The 25,429-nt window shown below is 48.2% G+C and overlaps 1 long non-coding RNA gene and 2 pseudogenes across 4 annotated transcripts; 1 reads left to right on the top strand and 2 right to left on the bottom strand.

Moving 5' to 3' along the window:
* Positions 1–4,659: 4,659 nt before the first annotated feature.
* Positions 4,660–4,828, bottom strand: LOC120701688 (annotated as a pseudogene).
* A 1,292-nt stretch (positions 4,829–6,120) lies between these two features.
* LOC120699934 lies at positions 6,121–16,614 on the top strand. 4 transcript variants are annotated; one of them, XR_005685734.1, is made up of 5 exons: positions 6,121–6,219; positions 13,799–14,056; positions 14,486–14,647; positions 14,918–15,868; positions 16,136–16,614. It is a non-coding gene; the product is annotated as an uncharacterized LOC120699934 (long non-coding RNA). The 4 variants fall into 4 exon arrangements; XR_005685737.1 differs by having other exon boundaries at positions 14,486–15,556; positions 15,780–15,868; XR_005685733.1 differs by having other exon boundaries at positions 14,486–15,868.
* A 2,107-nt stretch (positions 16,615–18,721) lies between these two features.
* Positions 18,722–18,903, bottom strand: LOC120701687 (annotated as a pseudogene).
* Positions 18,904–25,429: the final 6,526 nt, after the last annotated feature.

Here is a 25,429-nt window from a genome sequence, read left to right as displayed (position 1 = left end):
CCCGGAGGTATACAAGGTTTTAAAGGTTTTAAATTCATTCAATTGATATCATTGTCAAACCCTTATTATTTTAGAGCTACCTCCGAGTATGATATGATCTAAGCTTTCTTGTTGGAACATCTAGTTGTACACTTGACTTTCACATTATCATTTTGTGCACATACTTGTAGAAAGCTTAGCTCATGTCATGCTAGTTTCGTGATTTTGTGATCCACCGTAGTGAAATTTTCAATTGGTATCTTCATTGATATCATACAATTGGATCATGAGTCATGAAACAAACTCCTTAGGCTACTAATTTTCTCTTGAGCTATATTGTTTTGCAAGATCTTTTAGGTGTCAGACCTTTTAGGTGATTTGATTCCAAAGGGGGAGAAATGTGGATCAAAACAAAGCATGTTCCAAACAAAGAGGGAGAGATGTTTCCAAGAAGGAAAAATATTCCAAAGAGGGAGACATGCCAAGTGGATCAAATCAACATATGAGAGAGGAGTAGCAAATAGGAGGGAACAAAGGGGGATCATGGTTTTAGGGGGAGGCCAAATCGTCATTGGATGATGATAAGTATCCAAGCAAGTGTAAGTGGTTTAATTTGTCAATTCTTGCAAATTTTATCCTTGTTTTGATTGTGTTGTCATCAATCACCAAAAGGGGGGAGATTGTAACGAACATGGCACCATTCATGCCATTTCGAGTGATTTTGGTGATCGAATGACAATGCAATCAATTGGACTAATGGTTTTGTTAAGTGAACATTTCTAAATTCCAGGGATGAAGTAAAAAGGTCATACAAAGCAATACACGAAGAAAGAACTCAAAAAAATGCTGAATTGGATGAGTTCTGCAGAAAACAGGAGCACCGGAAGAACCGATGCATGTAGCATCGGTGCATCCGATGGTTGTCAGAAGTTCCGACGCCCTGGCATCAGTGCAAGTCTGAGCACCAAATGGAGATCAAGCGAAGACCAAGTCAAGATAGCCAGGTCACCGGTTGAACCGACGGCGTCAAACTAGGCATCGGTGCATTGGATGTACTATGTTCCATAGACGATATCAAGCACACAAGAGCCAAGCCTTTAGCACCGGTTGAACCGGTGGTGCATCGGAGCATAGCACCGGTGTAATGACGTCAGCAGAAGAGAAAGAGGTCCAACGGCTAGTTGAGTGCTATGAGTGACAGCTTTAACCGACACATAGTCATCGGTTAAATCGATGGTGCTGCAGACCGTGCGTCAGAAGCTCAACGGCTACTTCAGGTCTGAGAGTGACCGGATGAACCGACGCCACCCCATGCAGAGGCATCGGTTCATCCGATGGTATGCTGATTTCTGCTGACCGTTGGAGCAACGGCTACAAGACTTGGTGGTCTATATATACGTCTCACCCCAGCCATTTGAAGTTTTGCTGGAGTTGTTGAACATCCCACACACACCCAAGAACATCTCCAAGCCATTTAAGAGCATAAATATCAAATCCTTAGTCCTTAGCATAAACTTTGTGAGTGTTAGTGCAAAATTAGCTCTTGAGTGAGTGATCAAGCAAGGTTTAAATCCTTGTGCTGTGGTTCTAGAGTGAACCATCCTTGTATCTTGGTGCGTCGGCCATCCTTGGAGCTTTGGTGGATTGCCGGCAAGTCAACGACCCTCCGGCTTGGTGTGGAGCGGCGTCGACAACATTGTGCGGGGGACGGAGACCCCTCCTTCGTAGGCAATCTCCTTAGTGAAGATCGGGATCAAGGTGACCGTGATTGTGTTCACGGAAGAGACTTCATTGCTGGGAAGCGATACTCTTCGTGAGTGCTTCAACAATGTGGACGTAGGGGCGCTTTTGTGGCAATCCGAACCATGGGATAAATTCTCGCGTCGAGAGTTCGCTTCCTCTCATCCGTCCCTTTAAGTTTCGGCATTTCATATTGCAAATTTTGTGTCTTTACTTTCTTATTATAGTATTTTGCTAGGATTGGCTATAGGTTGCAAAATTAAGATGAACCGTCGTTGCACATCTAGATAGTTTGATTTAGCTTAAATTTTGTGCAAACTAGTTGGAGCCATAGGTTAAGAATTTTAGAGTGTCTAATTCACTCCCTTCTCTTCTTAGACTAGAGCACCCGATTAGCAAGAGAACACAAGGACGGAGCTGGGGAACGTAACCAGAGTGATCGCAGATACTACATCGCACTTTATCTGTGTGAAAGACAAGGAGAGCAGTACAAAGACTAGACTAGAGTAACAAGATTCCTCCATGGGAGAATGGAGAGCACCCGCCTGCTGAGCCGCTGATCACGTCTTTTGTTCTTTGAATTGGGAGCAACACTACCGCCGCCTCGCGCAACATTGCAAGCAACATAACGGATCATCGTTGCACAAACAGCCGGCGCCACAAGCACAGGGTATGCCCTCGGTGACTGAATACATGGAGAAAATCAAAGTGACCTGGATTAGTTAAATCTCCATGCAGTTATTAGCAATATACTGATCAAAATGGGAACTTTAAATTTGCAACGAGAGAGAGAGAGAGAGAGAGAGAGAGAGAGAGAGAGAGAGAGAGAGAGAGAGAGAGAGAGAGAGAGAGAGAGAGAGAGGTTGCCTTGAGGATGGAGGGCCGCCACGAGGACCACCACGGCCATGACCCAGATAAGGAGCGCGAGGAAGGTGTTCTTGCCGGCCATGTCCGAAACGACTCAGCTGCTGCTTCTGCTTCCCTTGTAAAGTAGTACTACTCCCTAGAGCGAGCACTTATACATATACAGCCAGTCAGCCACGCGGGAATCGATCGAGATGCCGATGAAGGATTCCAAGATCGAGTATGCGACGGTAACCAATTATTCTATACTTTGTTTGAAGTTGTAACTGGTTTCATTTTAAGAAATCTAGATATATAGCTTTTACTATATACTTAGACAAACGCGATGTATAGAGATATAGTAAGAATTACCTATCTAAATTTGCTAAAATGCCCTACAATTTAAGATGGAGTATAATGTAATACGATATTACCGTGTCAACCGCAGGTCCAAATTATGCTACCTGGCACGGAAATATGTACACTACTACAAAAACTATTTGCAAGAACGACCCATTTTTTCCATAAGCAGATCAAAAGGTAACCCACTTCTAAAAAAGAGTTGGGTTACAGAAAAATACTCGACAAAAGTGCCAGTTGTCTTCTTTCTCATCTCGACATCCCATTGTTTGCTCGGGGGAGGTGCTACCCAAAAATAAAACAGAGAGGTTTTAAACTTGATTTTCTTCGAATTGGAGGCTATAGGAGGCAAGTTGATTGCATTTATTTGAGCTCCATTTATCTTAAACTTTTAGATAAAGTTACTCTATTTTAGTATAAAAACGTGATTATGTAATCATTTGAATTTGTCAGCTCGGTATCATGCAACTCTTTTCTTTGTCATTCAAAAGGACTTGTCAGTCTTACAGAGGTTATTATACAATGTATATGCCAGTCTCATCAGTTTAGTCAAAGTGTGATGTGTGGCATGCTGAACTCAGTACATTTTAAGATTAGATGAAGGAAAATATTATTGGTATCCTGCAGTACTGATCGCCCAATCAACTTGAGTTGAGATATGCGGTCAGTGTCCTGCAGAACCTACAATCAGCAGCAAAAAAGGTGCTGGATGCATGCATGGGTGATGTGTTGGACGCTCATTCACATACACCTCCATCTCTGCAGGGGGTTGCATCAGGACAAATAATAATGCAGCTGCAGTCAGGCGCCACAAATAATGACACATTCATGCATCTAGAGTTGTTAGACTGCCACCAATAATCCATGCTTTTTTTCTACTAGCTGCAGCAGAACCCAGTCCTGGCACTGTCCCCACTGAACCTGTCCACCCTTCCAATGATCCATCCACACTCGAAGCGAGATCTAACGAGGCACCATTATTCGATCACACATGTAATCTTGGGATGGAGATTATTAGGAGGGTCTGATGGGCGATGGACGACGACGATATATCCAGCATCTTCACATACACTCAATCATTCCCGTGACAGAGACAGACATGTACCAGCAAGTACTTTGGATCGTCGTGTAGATCGATCGGTCGATCTCAACCGGTTCAGCTGTTTAGTTATCCACCGGCTCAGCTGCCTTGGCGCAGCAGAATGGCACTAATCTCCTGTGCTAATTCCACGGGTTTACAAGTAATTTGAGGGGTGAGCAAAATCGGCCCATGATGTCATGTTGGGCTTAATGTTGCAACCTAGTATCACCGCATACGGAGCACACACCAAATGGGTCCCCAGGACGAAGCAGCACATCGAATTTCCTCATTGGGTCTCAGCCGTCATCTAGAAGATTTAGTATCCTTTAATTTTGGCCGCAGCAATTCCACTAATAAAGGGCATAAGGCCTTAATTATTTTTTTCTTGATACGAGTAATTTATTGATTAAGCTAAATCATAACCAATTTGCTTCAAAACTTAAAAATTATTTCACCCCCTAACTGAAATAGAATGAATCTCTTTCTAGATGCTACCAGTTTTTTTTTTTTTACATTTGTACATAGTCTCATCTCACATTGCTCAAGCTGCTGAAAAGTGGAGACAACCTATCACTTCAAGTAATCCAAGCCCTCTGCCGTCTCCAAATAATGTGGAAATTATAGAGCCTTCAGCCAAACTTTGAATTTTGATTTGGTTGGGGTGCACCCAAACCTAGGCAATAGTGCAACGCCTAGGCGACGCGCAAGGATCTAGTGGCAAGCCACTAAACAGATCCTTCTCCAAAAAAAAATAAATTTAATATCATTGTGAGGTCGGAGCCTCACATATCAGATATTTCAGATATCTATACTATAAATAGGGGTGGTAAAGGGCCTAAAATTTTGAACTAGAAAATGTAAGGGCCGGACCTAAAAAGACTAGGTTCTGATCTTATACAATTTTGACCTAAATAATTTAAGAGTCTTGTTGTGCTGCGAAGAGACTGATAGGGCCATGGCCCATTACCAACCCTAACTATAAAGAACTTTAACTTTTAAAGTCATCTTTCACCAAAAAATTTCCTACCCACCTCTCGCATCCTCCTTCGCTGTCCCCACCTGTAAGCAAAGTGGACATAAAAATCTAGAAGATCAAGAAAAAAACAGCATTTCTAAAATATTTCCAATAGTTTGCCCTTTTTTTCACCGGCGAAAATTGTACCCGCCCGCCGTACCCACACCCAATTCCGCCCGCGAATCACGCCGCCTCACCCTCGCGACGCACCTTCCCCCGACGCCGCCTCCTCCCTCACGATGCCTCCTCCCCCCGACGTTGCCTCCTCCCTTGCGACACCTCCTCCCCCTCGCCCAGGCAGACGGCGACGTTGGCCCCTGCTCCTGACGGCCAGGCGTGGGTTTCCTCTCGATCCAATTGAGATCCGGCGAGTGCTCTCCCCGCGCGGGCAGCTCCGCCGGCTGCCGTCGCCGTGGGAGGGCAAGCGCGGCTCGGGCGGGCGCGTCGCGCACCGGCCAGCGGCGAGCGCAGCGGCTCCTGCTGCAGGGCGACGGCAACGGGGAACGGCGACGCGGTCGGGGCCCGAACGGCTGCGCTGGCCGCCTTGACCGGCGCGGACCGGCCGGCGACAGGAGGGTTGGGAGCCCCGCATGGTGTCGAAGGTGGCGTGCGGCGTGGGGACCCAGTGCGGGTCGGCCGGCGGCTCGCGGCGTGGGGCTCGCAGCCCCTCCCACCCAGCTCCGCCACGCATCTCAGGGCCGGCCAAGGCCCATGCCACCCCGCTGCATCGCCATCGTGTGCCACACGCCCGAGATCGACCATGCCGCAGATCCGGCCGGGGCCGCCGCCGCCCGCGCCACGCCTCCCTCCGGCTGCCGGAGCTCCAGGCACCGCCGGGACATGGAGCAGCAGGCCCCAACGGAGGCGCAAACCCCCTCCGAACCTGACCACGAATTCTCCTTACAGCTTCCGCCGCCCGCAGCCGCAGCCGCAATGGCGTCCGTCCCTTCAATGAGGTACACACAACTCCACACCCTCGCCCTCCTCTCCGACTCCTCTGTTGCGAGATCCACGGCCACTCGCCTCCGCCGTGCCGACAGGGCCCTCACGGAGCTCCGATGCCCGGCGCCCTCCCTCGTTGCCCATCGTATCGCTCGTTGCCCATCAACATCGGCGGCCGCCAGTACATCTACGTTCAACACAATCTCATCGATCTCAATTTCTTCAGAGTCATTGCCTCCCACAACTGTTTTTTGTTTCTGTAAGTCGCAAGTTGTCGTGGTGTGGCTAACCACAGCCGGGTGGCAGAATGCACCCGCCTAAGCCCAGAGGTGAATACTCGGGGGTTAGCTAGGACTAGTTCGATCTCTTGGAAGAACACGATGAACACAGCCAGTTTAGAGTGGTTCGGGCCGCCGGAGCGTAATACCCTACGTCCACTGTGTGCTGTATTGCTTGAGTCTGGGTGAGCTTGGAGCTGAGTCCAGCGTGCGTCTGAGTGTGCTTGAGAGCTTGAGAGCCTCTGGCGTTCGCCGAGTCCTAGCGGGCGTGCTCTCCCTTTTATATGTCCAAGGGGAGCACGTACACTGAGCGGGGCCCCGACATGTGGACCCGGCGATGTATTATAAACTACACTTTGGCCTTCAATGCCTCAGATCCGGAGATCTTGTCGTCGGCTTCCGTGCGTAGCTTCTGATCAGGGATGGTCTTGAGCTGTCCTGTCATAGTAGAGTCTAGCCTCTGCAGCCGCGCGTCGAGGTCATGATGAAGCGCCGAACTACTGCCTCAGTCCACTGTAGCAGCGGCCACTGTTGCTCCAGTCAGTAGCTGGTCATCATGACTCGTCGCCCATGCGCGCGGCGCTGAGTCTTTAACGCTTGCCTTGGTAACTGACGAGCCGCCTCGGTAACTGGCGATCCACAGTGTGGACCGACAAAAGCTGCCCCGTGCCCAGAGACAGCAGAGCCCGCCTCAACCACTCGCACTTAATGCGGGTGGGTGAGGGAGCTTCCAGCGGAAGGCTTGCGCCGGCGCCCGTGTCTGTGTGACACGTGGTGGCTCCGGACCCCTCCCGAGCAGCTAGCTGAGCCGAAAGCTCACGGGGGTCCGGATAGGCACATGGAGGTCCCGGACCCATCTGAAGGGAGTTCGGATGGCACGTGGAGGTCCCGGACCCACCTGCGGGGGTCCGGGTCCGCGGCCACAGGTGCTGAGCATTTTCACCTCTGGGACACGTGGTGACACCGGACCCGTCCCCGAGCGGGAAGCGGGTCCAGGACCATTGGTCCGGTGAGATGGAGTCGGACCCCAGGGGTCCGGCTGCTCAGCTCCTTAGGGCGTAGTTATGGATAACTACGCGAGTCTTGGCACAGTAGGAGTGGGTACCCCAGTTGCAGGGTACCGACAGAGGCCCCCGGGCCTGCCTCGGGAGAGGCAACGAACCCGCAGGTGGGGCCACTACTATGAGCAACTTGGCTGCTTCTAGCACCCAGCGGTGCGCGCCGCAAGGGTCTTGTCCTGCATCGTCCATCCTTTGGGTCACCTGCTGCATCATCACGTTTGGACCTGCACATGACTCAAGGTAGATGCTTAGTAGCGTACGGCTCGTTATGCTCGATTTAAAGTTGCATATAAAACAACGCGGGAGACTATAATAAATACGAATATATTGATTTCGAAGAAAGCTCGAAAAAAGTCGAGGCTCGGCTCGATTCCACCCCTAAGCGTACCCACGGGTCCCAAATCCTGTTGGATGTAATCCTTTGAGATAGACAGCTAGGTTCAGTGAATGGAGCTCAAGGGGCCGGCCTTTAGGTTAAGAGAAAGTTCGGACCTCCAGGTTCCCAGTCCTAGGTACTATGGCACTCATTCATAGGAGGTGGTGCGTGCAGGCTTAGGGTACGGAACCAGGCTAAGCGGCTACACGGCTCCAGACCTCCCCGGAGAATGAGTGCGCTTCCCTGAACCTGTAGGTTCCCAGGGGTCCGAACCCCACTCTCCCATGAGGGGTCTCGAGCTAAGTCACTAACTAGCCAACTCAATTCGGACCACAATCACCGCACAAGAGTAAGAAGCCACGTGGGGGTTAGCGCAAACAGAATGCGTAGATTGAAATTGGAATATAACATCCTTAGAGGCGAACTGAGAATAAACTTTTCCTTTATAACTAGATGTACATGAGATGTGCGATGTAAACCAGAACACGGGTTTACGAGGCTAGAGCTATCCGGACCTCCGGGCCCCCAGTCTTAGGTACTACGGTACTCGCCCTAGGGAGGTAGATCATGCAGGCTTAGGGTACGGAACCAGGCTAAGCGGCTACACGGCTCCGGAACTCCCCGGAGGGTGATGTAACACCCCGGTGTTAATTTTGACGCTAACATTGTGCTTAATTGCTAATCGAGGCTAATCACCGTCATTAGCGTTAACCGAGTCCGCGCATTAAACTTTGCTTAGCGATGTTCGATCTCGTTTTTCTCCTTGATCCGAGCTCCAAATCAATTTTCGCCCAAAACGAAAGTTGTAGCTCTTCTTTTGCTCTACAACTTTTAATTTGACCAAATTTCAAGTTCCTATATGAAATTTGGAGTTTCAACTGGTCAAACACGAGCCAAAATCATTCAAACCAGTAAATAGTTCTTCTCCTGTTCTTCTACTGTGCTCGTGCGACGCCATACCGGCGACTGTGGCCGGCGGCGAGCCTCCACGCGTCGGCCATCGCGTCCTGACGCTGCTCTTCTCCTCTCGCGGACGCCTAGAAGCTTCCTGTCCCGTCCAGTTCCTCCCTCCTCCTTTCTCAGTGCACGGCGAGCCAAAGCGAGCAGAGCTCGTCGCGCCGGCCGTCGTTCGTCATCCCGCCGGCCAACCCTCACCACCCCGCCTCGATTCGTCGCGCCCGGAGCCGCGCAGACTCGCCGTCCACCCACTCCGACCATCCACGAGCGCGGCCGTGCCCAAACCCGGTCGAAATCAAGCCCCAGACGCCGTCCGCCATCGCCGTCATCGCCGAGCTCCGCCCCTCTCCGCCGACGACCTTTCCCCGGCCGTCCTCTGCCCCAAATCGACCCACGGTGAGCTCAATCGCGACCTACTCCTACTCCCCGACCTCTTCCCCACCCGAATCCATGGCCGCCGCCGCCGAATCGCCGCCGCGCCGCCGGGCCTTCCTGCTCCAGCCCGCGTGCCGCCGTCGCGAGCCCCGAGGCCGCTTGGCCTCCCTGAAGCCCGCGCCGCCCACTCCTGCCGCCTCCGAGCTTCGCAGCGGCCGGAACGCCGCCGCCGCCCTACCCACGCGCGCCCCTGTGCCCCGCCACGTGCGCGCCCCTGACCCCCCCCCCCCCGACCGCCCTGCGCCGGCGCCGCCGGGCAGCCCTGGCTGCGGCCGGGCAAGACCCGCCGCCGGGAAGCCGCGGGCCGGCGGGCGTAGCGCCGCTGCGCCAGCCCGCGCGCGCCGCCCATGCAAGCGAAGCAGAGGAGGGGGGCGGGCTGGGCTCCCTGGCGAGGGGGGCCCGGCTATCAACACCCCCCCTTTAATGTTTTTCCATTTTATTTCTTTATCTCGGTTGAAACTTCTTAATTGCATAGAAAATCACAGGAAATTCCTAAAAATGCAAACCCAATTTTGTTAGGTTTCTAAAATTGAGATCTTCAAAGCAAAAATTCTCAAGCATGATTTATGTCACTGTTACCCCTATTAATATTTTCATTTGTGCTTGAGCTAGTTTATTTTGTACCGGTTGTTTCGCTACTCTAAAAATTATGAAATTTATCCAATAAATTACTCTTTGTATGTGTAGTCCACTGGAAAATTTTCAGTTGTATAGCCCTTGTGCATGTTTGTGGATCTGTTGTTGTTTTTTTTCCTTTCTAGGGCTAAAAGAAATACTTTTCAATTTCAACAATTGTTGGTAATTTATTTTATGCACTCTTTATCAGCAGTTTTTCATGATATCAAAGTTGTGCTAATAGATCTTTGTGGCGTGTTAAGTTTTGATCTTTAATTAGTTCCTAGCTTCAATTTTATCCTTTATCCTTGTTGTTAGTTAATTACTATCATGCATGTGTAACCTCAACAAAACAAACCCATGTTTTAATCCTTGCTACCCTAAGCAAGTTTAATAGTGTTGTTTTGAAGGAAACACTTCACGCTAAAATGAGTTGAACTTCGGAACCGCACCTAAGCACTCAAATCGATAGTTGTTACTTTCCTTGTAGTGGTTACTCAGTCGATGCATGTCAGCTCTGTCGGTTCTTTCAATTGCTTTATATCGAATTGCGTCGCATCATGAGCATCCATGCACTGCTATGGTTCTGACTCTAGCATGGCATCCTTTCATATGTGTAGACACCACGAGCGAAGCCGTCTACGAGTTGGTCGCTGAGCCGATCTCGGAGCCGCAAGCAGGGGAACCGCAAGCTGAAGCAGCAGCCGAGCCGGAAGATGGTGTAATGGTGGACGCACCCAGAAGCTGGATGGATGGACCCGATGTGCTTTACCCAAAGGAAAATGTCCGCCAAGCGAATATCATCTAACCAACACTAACTAATTCAGTGTTGATCCCAGGCAAGCCCCGGAGCATAACCCTAATTTTAAGTATTCATTGTTTATTTAAGTATTTCGTGCATTTACGTTCTAGGAGTTGTATGGAACTTTAGTATGCATGTTCTCCTAGGTACCTGAGGGTCTATACTAGTATGCATGTGTCGTTAGAAATGCTCTGCTAAGCAAGATCTTGGTAGAAGTCGAGTGATTCCTGTCACTCGCGAGATTTAAGATCTTGTTACTTGTGGCAATGTGGTTTGAGAATGATTCAATGAGGAAAGAGAAATGAAAGACCGAGCGGAGATGAATTGGTTCTGGATATGAAATTGATGGAAAGAAAGCCTCCGCCTGTGTCGATTGAGGACCGTACCGTTGTTGGCAGTGCTGACCGAGTTTGAACAGTATTAACCACATGCCGGAAGTAGGAGGTAGTCGAAACCGGTAAGCTAAATACCTGATTTGCAACGATACTTTGAATCGCGACCTGCTACTCTGGGAGTGGGATGATGGCGGGTGTTGGAGTGTATGTCGCCTCCTAGTTCTCTGGGAGTTCGCTGTGAGGGACCCTTCACCCGGGTTTTGGCAGGCGTGATTCAGACGTCGGGGTAATGATGGGAACGGTTGACATATGTGGTCGGCGTGGCTGCACGTGTCGTGTGAGTTAGGTCCACCTTGCAAGGTTAAATCGGATCGATTCGCCATCTCTCTCGGTTAAGAGAACCTTGGTCACTTTGTCACATCGTAGTAAAGGATGAAATGAGAATGAGTTGAAGACATTTGAATGGTTTTAATAGAGGTTCAATGTGATCAACCATGCTTGCTTTAGATGTCAGGCAAATCTAGTTGGTACTTGATAAACTTAAATTGAGCTAAAATATTGAAAGTAAGGATCTAGTATTAGTAGCCTTTCGGCAAAAGAAACTCCCGAGCCAAAAAGCTTTGCATGTCTAGATAGTGGGCTAAGTATACCCATGTTGGTTAAGTCTTGCTGAGTATTAGTATACTCAGGGTTTGTTGTCACCCTGTTTTCAGATAACTACTGCTGGCTGGAGCTAACCAGGATTCACATCGGTGGGCTCGATGTGACGTCCTCACGTCATCGTAGTAATCGTTGTTTTTCTAAACTAAACTTTTATTTAATTTTGCTGCATTTTGAACTCTGATATTTTGCGTAAACTTGTTGGTAAAACTCCGCTTGTAAATTAAATTTGAGAGCTTTTTTTCTGCTTGTAATCATCTGTGCTCGTCTTAGTGCGAGACTTCCAGTGTTTTCGATCCTTAAAACAATAGGCTGCCGGATTACACCGTTTTAAGTGCGTGTTTACTTGATTAACACTTAAGATGATAGTTAGCGCACTTAAGCCGGTTTAATTTGGGCGGTTCTGTCACAGGTGAGTACGCTTCCCTGAACCTGGTTCGCAGAGGTCCGGACCCCTCCACGGGGGAGGCTCACCGGACTGGACCACACGGAAGTACTACCTAGTTAAAAAGGAAAAGGTTTTATTCCCTGCTGGGCCTCTAAGGGTAGGACTTTCAGAGATGTAGAGTTGGGGGTGCGACCGGAGTCGGCTTTCTGCCGGAGAGAGCCACCAGAGTCGGCTTAGTGCGACCGGAGTGGGCTTTCCGCCGGAGCGGGCTTGGTGCGACCGGAGTCGGCTTTCCGCCGGAGCGGACTTGGTGCGGCCGGAGTTGGCTTTCCGCCGGAGCGGGCTTGGTGCGACCGGAGTCGACTTTCCGCCGGAGCGGGCTTGGTGCGACCGGAGTCGAGCGGGTTTCCTCACATGAGTGAGGTATGCTGCGAGCTGGGATTTGTCGCTCCGCAGCTCGCAGCTTGTGAGGGGGCCCTTGACGGGCGCCCTGACTCCTGCCGACGTGCAGCGCGCGCCGCTGCCGACGGTGGCTGCTCCACGGGCACGGTTGCCCCTAGCGCAGGAAGGCGAGAGGCGTGTGGCGCGGATGACGCCACACCCTCTGTCATCTCCATATCGTCGTCGTGGTGGGAGTGCTCAACCACCCGAACCATTGAGACAAGCAAGAGATGAACTAAGACTAGATAAATCTTCCCCCCTACCTGGCGCGCCAAATGTCGTGGTGTGGCTAATCACAGCCGGGTGGCGGAATGCACCCGCATAAGCCCAGAGGGTGAGTACTCGGGGGTTAGCTAGGACTAGTTCGATCTCTTGGAAGAACACGATGAACACAGCCAGTTTAGAGTGGTTCGGGCCGCCGGAGCGTAATACCCTACGTCCACTGTGTGCTGTATTGCTTGAGTCTGGGTGAGCTTGGAGCTGAGTCCAGCGTGCGTCTGAGTGTGCTTGAGAGCTTGAGAGCCTCTGGCGTTCACCGAGTCCTAGCGGGCGTGCTCTCCCTTTTATATGTCCAAGGGGAGCACGTACACTGAGCGGGGCCCCGACATGTGGACCCGGCGATGTATTATAAACTACACTTTGGCCTTCAATGCCTCAGATCCGGAGATCTTGTCGTCGGCTTCCGTGTGTAGCTTCTGATCAGGGATGGTCTTGAGCTGTCCTGTCATAGTAGAGTCTAGCCTCTGCAGCCGCGCATCGAGGTCATGATGAAGCGCCGAACTACTGACTCAGTCCACTGTAGCAGCGTGCACTGTTGCTCCAGTCAGTAGCTGGTCATCATGACTCGTCGCCCATGCGCGCGGCGCTGAGTCTTTAACGCTTGCCTTGGTAACTGACGAGCCGCCTCGGTAACTGGCGATCCACAGTGTGGACCGACAAAAGCTGCCCCGTGCCCAGAGGCAGCAGAGCCCGCCTCAACCACTCGCACTTAATGCTGGTGGGTGAGGGAGCTTCCAGCGGAAGGTTTGCGCCCGCGCCCGCGTCTGTGTGACATGTGGCGGCTCCGGACCCCTCCCGAGCAGCTAGCTGAGCCGAGAGCTCACGGGGGTCCGGATAGGCACGTGGAGGTCCCGGACCCATCTGAAGGGAGTTCGGATGGTACGTGGAGGTCCCGGACCCACCTGCGGGGGTCCGGGTCCGCGGCCACAGGTGCTGAGCATTTCCACCTCTGGGACACGTGGTGACACCGGACCCGTCCCCGAGCGGGAAGCGGGTCCGGGACCGTTGGTCCGGTGAGATGGAGCCGGACCCCAGGGGTCCGGCTGCTCAGCTCCTTAGGACATAGTTATGGATAACTACGCGAGTCTTGGCACAGTAGGAGTGGGTACCCCAGTTGCAGGGTACCGACACAAGTTCTTCCAACTGCTGTTGATCGGATCAAACAGATGTCACATGATTAGCCCGTTTATAAATACTTCTTGTGTGATTAGCTACAGACGTGGGTCTGTTCATTAGCTTCGTTGGCTTCGCTGTTGTTGTTGGTCTGTTTGTTGGCTTCACGACACCGGGGGCAAGTTGCTGGACGAGTTGTAGCCTGATCAATGGCCAGTGGAGGTTGGGAACACTGCAATCTCCGATGCATGGGTGTTGCCCTGAGCGTGGCCGCTGGGTTGCTTGGTGCTTGCATGCCTGAGATAGGTGCAAGGATCTTTGCAATCGGTGGGCCATGTACTGAAGGACCTGGAATGGTAAAGATCCCTGTTTTATTTATGATCTGAACGTATTTTGTGACAAGAATGTGATACAATTTGGTGACCTCTGAATCTTTAAGTAGTTGAGTGTTAGCCTGTTGCAATTGTGTTAAAAAATAGAAAACTGTACTGTTCTGTGGTGTGTCATAAGAATGGTTGTGAAATGCATTTTGCTTAACTTTTGTAGGCAAAGAGGCAACTTCTGTTAAACCCCTGCCAGCTTTTTCTGAGTATATATATTATATTTTTGTACTGATGCTGTTAGTCAGCAGTCTCTTACACATACTGACATACATGGTCTACTTTATACGTATTTGCAGAACTTCACATCTGGTTATACCTGCTGTTTGCTCATCACATATTTCTTGTCTGCTCTTGTGTTAAAGCTGCCTTGAAATCTTTTTAATACTGTATTTGATAATGCAGATTATTTCCAAGGATTTGTCAGAGCCAGTTAGATCGCAAAAGGATCTTGACAAGGATGCGGCTCCTCACTTGCAGAAAGCTGTCAAATTTTACGATGGTCTTGCCAAGCAGTTGGTCAGTCAAGGCCACATGTTAGATGTTTTCGCATCTGCTCTTGATCAGGTTTGCATGGTTTAGCAATTTATGCTTTCGTTTGCATCAAGGATTTTTTTTGGTTGGGATGATTGATTCTCCGTGTTCGTGGTGGGTGAGGTTGCTATAGGTTAGTTCTTTCCTAGAGAAGGTTGCTACTCAGATTAGCAGCAGTGTTGATTTGTGAATTTACAGGCATGGTTTCAGAGAATCCAATGGTTTTCTTGAATTTATGGTGAGTGATCGATTAGTGATCGAATTGATTCCAAATCCTAATCAAAATTTGCCCGCTGCCTGCAGATCAGAGAGGATGAGAATTGATTTTCTGAGTGGTTAACGAGCCATTAGCATCACTCATGGCACCTCTCATGCATAAATGCTCTTGATGCTTCTCTCTGGTGAGTATTTGCTAATCATTGATGAGACCAAAAATGAATTAACGAGGATCTTGACTTGCATATGCATACAGATACTTATATGCCTCTTGTTTGATGCAAGAATAAACTCAGCTTTGCAAAATATTTCTTTTAGCATTGTTAGTTGTTCATGAAACTGCTTCATAATAAAATCATTTATCTCCTTTTCCTCTTTAGGCACTTGAAGTATTTTTTATTTTTCTCAATCAATTATGGATGCAAGTCTTTGTAACACACTGATCAGTGAAATTTGTAGATGCACCTGATCGGTTGTCCGTTTGAATAAATTTTGTTAGGAATTTTTTTGTGCCTCCTGTTCAAAGTGATAGATGAGTTTTTTATTTTCCCCATGCCACTAACCACATAGCTGAAGTTCTTGATATTTTTGTTTGACTTAAACTATATCTGGTGCTTGATGTATATAGTCCTGACCTCTGTAGAAAAAAAAAAGTGCACCTTGGTTTGCAGATCAGCTATGTTGCTGCTAGGTATGTGAGGCTTGGATACAGATTGACATTTTTAAGTATGCTTCTTTGTCCCTTTTTCATTTGCCTCATTGCTATTTATGTGAAGCTTAATTGACATTTCATAGCTTAATTATAGTTATGATTATCCATATAGCAGAGAAAAACTATGTTCACATTTCTCAATTTTGGATCACATTCCCCTTGAAGGTGAAATCTGTTGTAAATGCAATACAATGAAAAACAAAATTAAAGAATTTGTGATTGCTCATTTGCGCATAGGTGCCTGTAAATGGTTGTCCTGCAGAAGCTCTGTTAAACTAAAAGATTCTAGAGGGTTGGAGAAATGCCTCCTGGTTCTCATACTGCTGGTGAGCCCTTTTTCTTTTCTCCTTAAAACACAGTAAATTCGTATGGATAATCCTAAAAGCCTGTAAGGGTGAGTCTTATATCAGTCTGCTCGCCTCCCCAGCGATAGTCGTTCCAGTCACCATGTATATACTCTCTGTTGTTACTTTTTACTGACATTACCATTTCCTTTTGTTTGTGCTTATTACTTTACCTGAGAATGCATGTGCAGGCAATGTACATGCCTGTTGTTTCTGCTGTTGCTATAGAATTATATTTTTGATGTACAGACGATGGGCTATGTGGAGTTCAAGCTAAAGGGTGAAGCTGAAGGCAACGCAATATACCAGAACAAGACGCTTGAGAAATGGGATCGGTAGCAACAAGGACACGAGGGCTGGAGGGGAGGAGCAACCAGATGGAGGCGCGCGGTCAAGCAATCCCCTTCTGTTCATGACCAAAGGCTAGGCGTCCGAACAAGCAAACTGAGCTGTAAAGGTGTCCGTTACTAGGTTCCTCGTGGGTTGAGCACTTGAGCCTGATGAGGGCTCTTACCACTCCATAGTCAACTTTTTTTTTTACAATCTTTTAAGCATTTTCTTTTGCAGCAACAATATCTTCCTTCCTTGCCCGTCTGGAGATGTAACAAAAATAGAAACTATTTTAGCTCCCCATACTTAACTGCGTGTAACTATATACATTCAAAACTCATATAAACAAGTTATGAAAATATTTATGATTGTAACTAGGATGGAAATATTTGAATTAATGAATTCCCTAAGAAGCAACACAAATTTTGAAGGAAGAATTCACATTTCCTGCTAGGAGTGCCCCTTTCAATAGCTGTCATGCTTCCACTATTGTACAGGTACATGGCTTCTGGTTGTAAAAGCATTTTAAAGAAGATATGAGAATCACTCACACATGAATTTTGCCTCATCATATTGATGAAGGCAATTTTTTGGTGGCATATTTTTGTGGATCCATGGAAGGTGCTTCGGACGTCAAAATTTGGTTGCAGAGATATAGTGTGGCTTTAATTCATCCAGTATACTTAGTTTTTTTTTATGTTTGTTGTTTTTACCTAGAAGATCTGTTTTTACTAAACATCTTACAATTTTAGGGTGGTCACTGCCTCACTGGCATCCTCCGGTAGTGGCTGATGAGCAATTTGGGGTGCCTATGTGGAATCCTGTTCTGTTTCAGGCTTTCATCTTCACTCTCTGTCGGCTACCACGATTAGAGACACCCTAACAGGGATACTAAGATCGCCTTGAAACGCAAACACATGTTAAGCAACTAAGCCCACAAAGGCCCACGGCCTGCTTCCCATCCGGAAGAAAGGAAAGGGCTCGAAGAAGCCCAGCGTGCGGCCCATTCACATCCCCCTCGAACCCGCGGAACGATCTCCGCCTCGCTCGAGGGTCCCTCTCGGGCCCGCTGGACAATCTCCGCCTCGCTCGAGGGTAGCGGATCTACCCTCGAGCGGGTAAGCCATCTCCGCCTCGCTCGAGGGTAGCGGATCTACCCGCGAGCGGGTAAGCCATCTCTGCCTCGCTCGAGGCCACCCCTCGGCACAAGGGACAAACAGCCCTGCCGCCCAACCACTCGCCGTACGAAGGCATTAAAGGCCAGCCACTCCGCCACGGCGCCCAGGACAGGCGGCGTCAGGCCACCACTCCCACAGTAGATGTGACCGGGGTCCCATCCGCCGACTTCGGTCACCGCTCCACCATCCCGGAGGCTGTAGCAGCACTGTAGGACATGCGACGCGGGACAAGACAGGCTCGGCACTGCTCCCGTTACTGTTCTGCCGACACCGACCATCCGAACTCGCCTCCCACTGGGGAAGGGGTCCGGCGACGTCACGTGTCCCTCCGAGAGGGACGCTCAGCACGCACGGGCGGAGCCCCGGACCTCCCCCCTTGAGGAGTCCGGGACCTCCACGCGTCCCCCGGACCTCCTAGTGTGCACGCCCGCACTCCGACCAGGGGGTCCGGGGACGCCGCGCGCCCTACTGCCACTGGTGCATGCAGGACCCTAGTCTGCAGGGCCCACCAAATGCCACCGCGCCGTATATACAAGACCATACATCAGCGACGACCACGCCGCCTGCAGGGACACTGCAGGACGACCGGCGCGATCTTCGCAGGACCAAGGACGATATCCAGGACGATTGCGACGCACGCCGCCTTCCCACAGTGTACTTCCTACAAGTATCCGACCACTGTACCCCCGCGATTCAGGGGAAAACGACGACTTCCACGCCCCCACTCATATGCACTGCCCCTCCTTGTAACTATAAAAGGAGGAGGCGGGCTTCCTTTAGCGGGGTCTCTGGTTTTTCTCTCGCTCTAAGGCCGCTCACGCTCAGACACAGACGCTCTCTCTCTCGGAGGACGCTCAGAGGCTCCTAGACGAGATCCATCATCACCCACGCTCCGGCATCCCTATTCGCCCCGTTCAAACCCTCTTCTAGCAGAGACCTGGGAGCTTCTCCCCCTCTCTCGCCTCGCTTGTATCCCCTACTACAAGCACGTCGGGTGCAAGATAATACAGTGCCCTCGCACATCCCCTTTGCTGGACGTACAGGCCCCCTCTCTCGCCTCGCTTGTATCCCCTACTACAAGCACGTCGGGTGCAAGATAATACAGTGCCCTCGCACATCCCCTTTGCTGGACGTACAGGCCCGCGGCCGGAACCAGGATAAACCGTGCGTTACTGTGTTGCCTCTTGCATCATCATCTGGGACGAGGAATCACGCAGTATTTACTAATTGGGATCCGCCCCCCAGGTCGGGACACCGACACTCTCGTGAGCTACTTCTCTTCTACAAGTATGTCATTTGTTTATGACCTCTGGCCTCATATCTCGGATAGAGTTGGCTAACCCAGAGAAATACATACAAAGTTTGACCTTGTTGCAACTAAAATTTAGTGTGGTTATTTTTTCGCAACATTATTCTTTAAATACATGCGTGCCGCACGTGCATCCTACTAGTTAAACTGATAAGAACAGATACTACACTTGATCTTAGTCAAAAGGCCGAGAAAGGTATGAATTGCTCCATTGTGGTGCCTATTGTTTTGTATTGATCTCCACCGCCTCAGCTCCCTTGGCGCAGCAGTAGGGCACTAATCCTGCGCTAATTCCACAGGTTTACAAAAGTAATCTGAGGGTGAGCAAACCGGCCCATGCTGTCGTGTTGGGCTCAATGTTGCAACCTATCACCATCTACGGCCCATACGACACCACGTCGAAGCAGCACATCGAATTTCCTCCCTTGGGCATCAGCCGTGGCCGCCGCAATTTTCACTAAAGGGAATACAACCTCAGTGCTTAATTAGTCTTTTTTACCTAGAAACGAATAAGTATTGATTAAGCTAAATCATAACTAATTAGCTTCAAAAATTTAAAACATTGGATCTCCTACCTTAAAAAAAGAAACTCTCTTTCTGCATGCTAAGGCCGGCCACAATGGGAGAGCGATGCCCACAAAATAGTGGGACCTACATAGGGAAAACCAGGCATTGCTATCCGGAGCTCAGCGTGGGCAAAAGCAGGAGTGATGCCATCTACCAGCTGGGGCCCACGTAAAGTAAAAATTTATTGAGACAACCTCTTGTTGCTACAGTGATTTTATTGTTGTTTATAATCCAGGCATCGGTGAATGTAGATGTACCAGTTAGTTTTCTGGCATCACTCTGAGTTAGCATCACTAACCACAGTGTGTGCAGTGATGCCCAAATTCTCTCTCTCCTTTTTGGGCATCACTCTAGGCACACACTATGGAGGGCCTAACAGTTTTGTATGAATTTGGACATTACCAAAGTCACATCGGTAGTCATTGGTGGCATCTTATTTAATAATACTAGTACATTAGGACCGCATTAGCTTTGTGTTCATCTTATTATAATGGAATGCACGTTCCTATTGTAAATTAAAATAATTGGTTTTATGTAATAAATAAATAATCAATCTTTTAATTGTGATGACAGGTAGGTACAAGGCCTAATGTCCTTTAGTTTATGGAACATATCAAGTGCAAACCAATCGTGATGTTATCCGGTGATCCAGATCGAGTTTGCACGGTTTGCACGAAGGAGTTAGTTTAAACCTGATATGTTCCCTTTAGTTTAACATCATCAGTTTATCCAAAGTGTGATGTGCCGTGCGTGGCATGCTAAACTCAGCGCATTTCCGATTACATGAAGAGAAAGATTATTGGTATCCTGCAGTAGTGATCACCCAATCAACTTGAGTTGAGATGTGGTCAGTGTCCTGCAGAACCTACAATCAGCAGCAAAAAGGTGCTGGATGCATGTGTGATGTGTTGGACGCTCATTCACACAAACCTCCATCTCTGCAGGGGTAGCATCAGGACCAATGCAGCTGCATGCAGGCGCCACACATTCATGCATCTAGAGTTGTAGACTGCGACCAATAGTCCATGCATATTTCCTACTAGCTGCAGCAGAATCCAGTCCTGGCACTGTTCCATCTAAACCTGTCCAACCATCCAATGATCCATCCATGAACATGCATGCACAGTCCTGGGCTCGTGGTTGTTGACTTGTCCACACTCGAAACGAGATCTAACGAAGCACCATTCGATCACAATTCACACATGTAATCTTGGGATGGAGATTAGGAGGATCTGATGGACGACGAAGATCTATCATCCCTGGTGTCTGATTGTCTGAATCTCTCTCGATGAGATCGAGCCCATGTGGATGATATACATCCAGCATCTTCAGACACACCTCAATCATTCTCGCGACGACAGAGACAGACATGTACCTACCAACAAGTACTTTGGTCGTGTAGATCGATCGATCTCAGCGTAGGCCAATGATTGTTCCGTGTGACAATTGGTGGTGAAGTTGCAGAGACCGATCACGCAATTCCATTCCGTCCACGACGACAAACGCTAGGGGTTTACATTGCTAGGAGTTGCCCAGCCCAGAGTCTCGCTCGTCGTCCCTGATCACACGAGAGACGACAGGGAGAGGGTGAAGGTAAACGGGTAGCCTACGCTAGCATCACTACCGCATAAACCCAAGATACTTGCGAGTAGAAGATCATAGATCGTTACCACTAGACGCGCAGCGCAGCGGAAGAAGTCGCGCGTCGATGTAGAGGAAGTAGTCGATCACGTCCCACGAACCGAGCTCCTCGTACTTGATCCCAGCAGCCGATCAGCGCAGCAGTCGCAGCAGCGCCTCCACGGAGTCCACACGTACGGGGATGAAACGCCGGGCGTCGGTGTGCTAGCACCGCACGCACGGCAAGGGCGGCGGCCGAGAGAGAGGGAGGGGCGGCGGCTAGGGAGGTGGCGCGGCTCAGGTCATCGCCCCCCTAGCCCCTCATTCATATATATATAGGGCGTACTAATGGGCTTCTATCTCATAGGCTCATTAGTAACACTAATCCCTCTTGGATCAATATCCACTTGGGCCTTTAAACCGTATTGTGATGATGGGCTCTTGGGCATATCACCAACAATCTCCCACTTGCACTAGAGACAATCATACATGCAAGCTTTCCAACATTCCAAACCCCTTAAGTGTGTGACCCGTTAGGTTCATGTGTAGGTGGTCGTGATCGGAAATCATTTCCGAATCACAAGTCAATAGCGGCACCTAGCAGGGCATAGTGACTCACAAATACACATAAAGATCATATCGGCCGAACCATATATATACTCATACACCGATCCCTTTGCCACACGATACCAGTCAAGCTCAAAGCGAGATGCGTGCCACCTTTGTGATAGCTCGACCATTCTCTCAATCTAATAGTGGATTCTATTCATAACTAACCTTTAGTCATCATGATTAACTCTTTAATCACTTTGGCATGGCCATGCACTTTCAAATCCAACTATCTCGAGGGGCCCAGAGATATCTCTCCCGTTATCTAGGAGGGGCAAATTCCATCTTGATCCGCTCACATCCCATTCCATGTTTCATGACATACCTGTAAGCTGCTTTTGTAACTACCCAGTCACGGAGTAGCGTTTAGCAGCCCCAAGATGCACCACTACACACAGTGAGAAACAATGGCGATCTCAGGTCTAAGGATTCAGTAGGTATAACACTCAAGAACAACTGATGGCACATACAAAATAACAATCCCAACATTGTCTTGGAGTGGGTCAATCCAACACCATGTTCACCAACATGTGTCCACATCATTAATCCGATATCTCCATATCCATGATCCGTGAAACATGATCATCAATTAATGCATGTGCTAGTCTCAACGTCGTTGTTGTCCCACACAACGACATAAACTAGGGATAATTTAGAATCATATCATTTTCAACAAAGAGTTTCACGAACAAGTCACATACTTGATAATCAATGTAAAATAATCATCCATGGAACAAATAACAATTATTTATCATTACATAAACATACTCATGACACAAAATCTCCCACGCACACTAGAATCACTGATGTAAGTATCTAATACCCATAGATCTCATGTGCGCCTCATGCTTTGATTGTGGGAGAGGCTTCGTCAACGGATCAGCAACGTTTGAATCCGTGTGCACCTTGCAAACCTTCACATCACCTCTCTCAACAAAGTTACGGATGAGGTGATACTTTCGCAGTATATGTCTGGACTTCTTAGTTGTTCTAGGCTCCTTTGCTAGTGCAACGGCACCACTATTATCACAATAGAGGTCCACTGGACTGGACGCACTAGGAACAACACCCAAATCAGAAACAAACTTTCTGATCCAAACAGCTTCTTTTGCAGCTTCGGAAGCTGCAATATACTCGGCCTCTGTCGTCGAATCAGCCACCGTATCTTGCTTGGAACTCTTCCAGCTCACTGCCCCACCATTGAGGCAGAAAACAAAACCGGAATGCGATTTGGAGTCATCTTTGTCTGTTTGAAAACTAGCATCGGTGTAACCCTTTACAAGGAGCTCATCTTCGCCTCCAAATATTAGGAACATATCCTTAGTTCTTCTCAAGTACTTAAGGATACTCTTTACAATTGTCCAGTGAGGTTCACCGAAATCTGACTGATACCTGCTCGTAACACTTAGAGCAAAGGAAACATCTGGGCGCGTGCAAAACATAGCATACATGATCGACCCTATGGCTGAAGCATAAGGAATCGTACTCATCCTCTTTTGCTCATCAGGTGTCGTAGCACACTGTCTCTTGCTTAGAGTAATGCCATGTGACATTGGCAAGAAACCTTTCTTGGAATCTTGCATATTGAACCGATTCAGTATCTTGTCAATGTACGTGTCTTGGCTCAATCCAATTAGCCTTTTTGATCTATCTCTATAGATCCTAATACCCAGAATATAAGCCGCCTCTCCTAAATCCTTCATCGAAAAACTCTTTTTCAATGAGGTTTTAACGGCTTCAAGCATTGGAATATCATTGCCGATCAGTAATATGTCATCCACATATAGGACCAGAAACACAAGTGCGCTCCCACTAGCCTTTTTGTAAACACAAGGCTCATCTTCATTCTTGATGAAGCCAAACCCTTTGACTACTTCATCAAAACGAATATTCCAACTCCGAGATGCTTGCTTCAATCCATAGATGGACCTCTGAAGCTTACATATTTTCCCAGCATTTTTAGGATCGACAAAACCTTCAGGCTGTGTCATATACACATCCTCACTTAGATGTCCATTAAGGAAAGCGGTTTTGACATCCATTTGCCATATCTCATAGTCATAATATGCGGCAATTGCTAGGAGAATCCGAACAGACTTTAGCATTGCGACGGGCGAAAAGGTTTCCTCATAATCAACACCTTGAATTTGTCGGAAACCTTTCGCCACCAATCGTGCCTTATAGATGTGAACATTTCCATCCATGTCTAATTTTTTCTTAAAAATCCACTTACAGTCGACAGGTCTTACACTGTCAATCTGATCGACCAAGTTCCAAACTTGATTATCATGCATGGATTTTAACTCGGATTCCATGGCTTCAAGCCATTTGTCGGAGTCGGGTCCCATCATTGCTTCTTTGTAGGTCAAGGGCTCATCATTTTCCATCAATAATACATGGCGCTCCTCCGTAATAAGGAGGTTGAGCTTGTCAGTAGCGCGACGTGCCCTTATAGACCTTCGTGGGGTTGGTGCCTCAACTACGGGTTGTGCAACATCTTGCACATCCCGTGGATCTTCAGTGGGTGCTGAAACAGTTTCGGGTGTTTCCTGAATTTCTTCAAGTTGCACCTTGCTCCCACTAAATCCTTTTGAGAGAAACTCCTTTTCTAAGAAAACACCATTGCGAGCGACAAACACTTTGCCTTCCGCCTTATTGTAAAAATAATATCCTTTGGTTTCCCTAGGATACCCCACAAAGAAACATTTGTCTGACTTTGGAGTGAGCTTATCTGACATCAAACGTTTGACATAAGCCTCACATCCCCAAACTTTGAGAAAAGATAATCCGGGACGCTTCCCAGTCCATATCTCATATGGTGTCTTCTCAACAGACTTACTTGGAACCCTATTCAGTGTGAACGCAGCAGTTTCAAGAGCATAACCCCAAAATGACAATGGAAGATCAGCTTGGCTCATCATGGACCTAACCATGTCCAACAAGGTTCGGTTCCTCCGTTCGGATACCCCATTCCATTGAGGCATTCCGGGCGGAGTTAGCTGCGGAATAATTCCACATTGCTTCAAATGATCACCAAATTCAAGGCTCAAATATTCTCCTCCATGATCAGATCGCATAAATTTAATTGTCTTGCCTAATTGATTTTGTACTTCATTCTGAAATTCTTTGAACTTTTCAAACGATTCAGACTTGTGCCTCATTAAGTAGATATAGCCATATCTACTAAAGTCATCAGTGAAAGTAATGAAGTACTGAAAACCACCTCTGGCTATTGAGCTCATTGGTCCACATACATCGGTATGTACAAGTCCCAACAAGTCACTCGCCCTCTCACTCTGACCAGTGAAAGGCGCTTTGGTCATCTTTCCAAACAAACAAGACTCACATGTGTCAAATGATTCAAAATCAAATGAGATTAACAATCCATCTTTATGGAGTTGTTCAATGCGCTTCTCATTTATATGACCTAAGCGACAATGCCAAATAAAAGTGGGATTCAAATCATTTGGTCTAAGCCTCTTAGTATTAATGTTACAGACAGATTTATCCTCAAGATCAAGAACATATAATCCATTCACCAATGGACAATGAGCATAAAAAATACCATTGCAAAAGATAGAACAACGTTTGTTCTCAATTACAATCTTAAAATCACCAACTTCTTCCAAACATGAAGAAGAAATAATGTTCTTGCTCAAAGCAGGAATGCAATAACAATTATTTAATTCCAAAACTAATCCGGAGGGTAGAGACAAGTGGTAGGTGCCGACCGCCAACACCGCAACCTTTGCGCCATTGCCGACCCGAACGTCCAACTCGCCTCTTGCAAATCTTCTAGTCTCACTTAGACCCTGCAACGATTTGCAAGTGTGAATCATCGATCCAGTATCAAATACCCATGATTCACTAGAAGATAATGCAATATTTATTTCTATAACATTTATACCTGAAGTGGAAGTCTCACTTCCC

Source organism: Panicum virgatum, chromosome 3K, assembly GCF_016808335.1.
Source record: "Panicum virgatum strain AP13 chromosome 3K, P.virgatum_v5, whole genome shotgun sequence".
Lineage (NCBI taxonomy): Eukaryota > Viridiplantae > Streptophyta > Magnoliopsida > Poales > Poaceae > Panicum > Panicum virgatum.
Note: the sequence above shows the minus strand (reverse complement) of the source record. Positions and strands in the feature narration are given on the sequence as shown.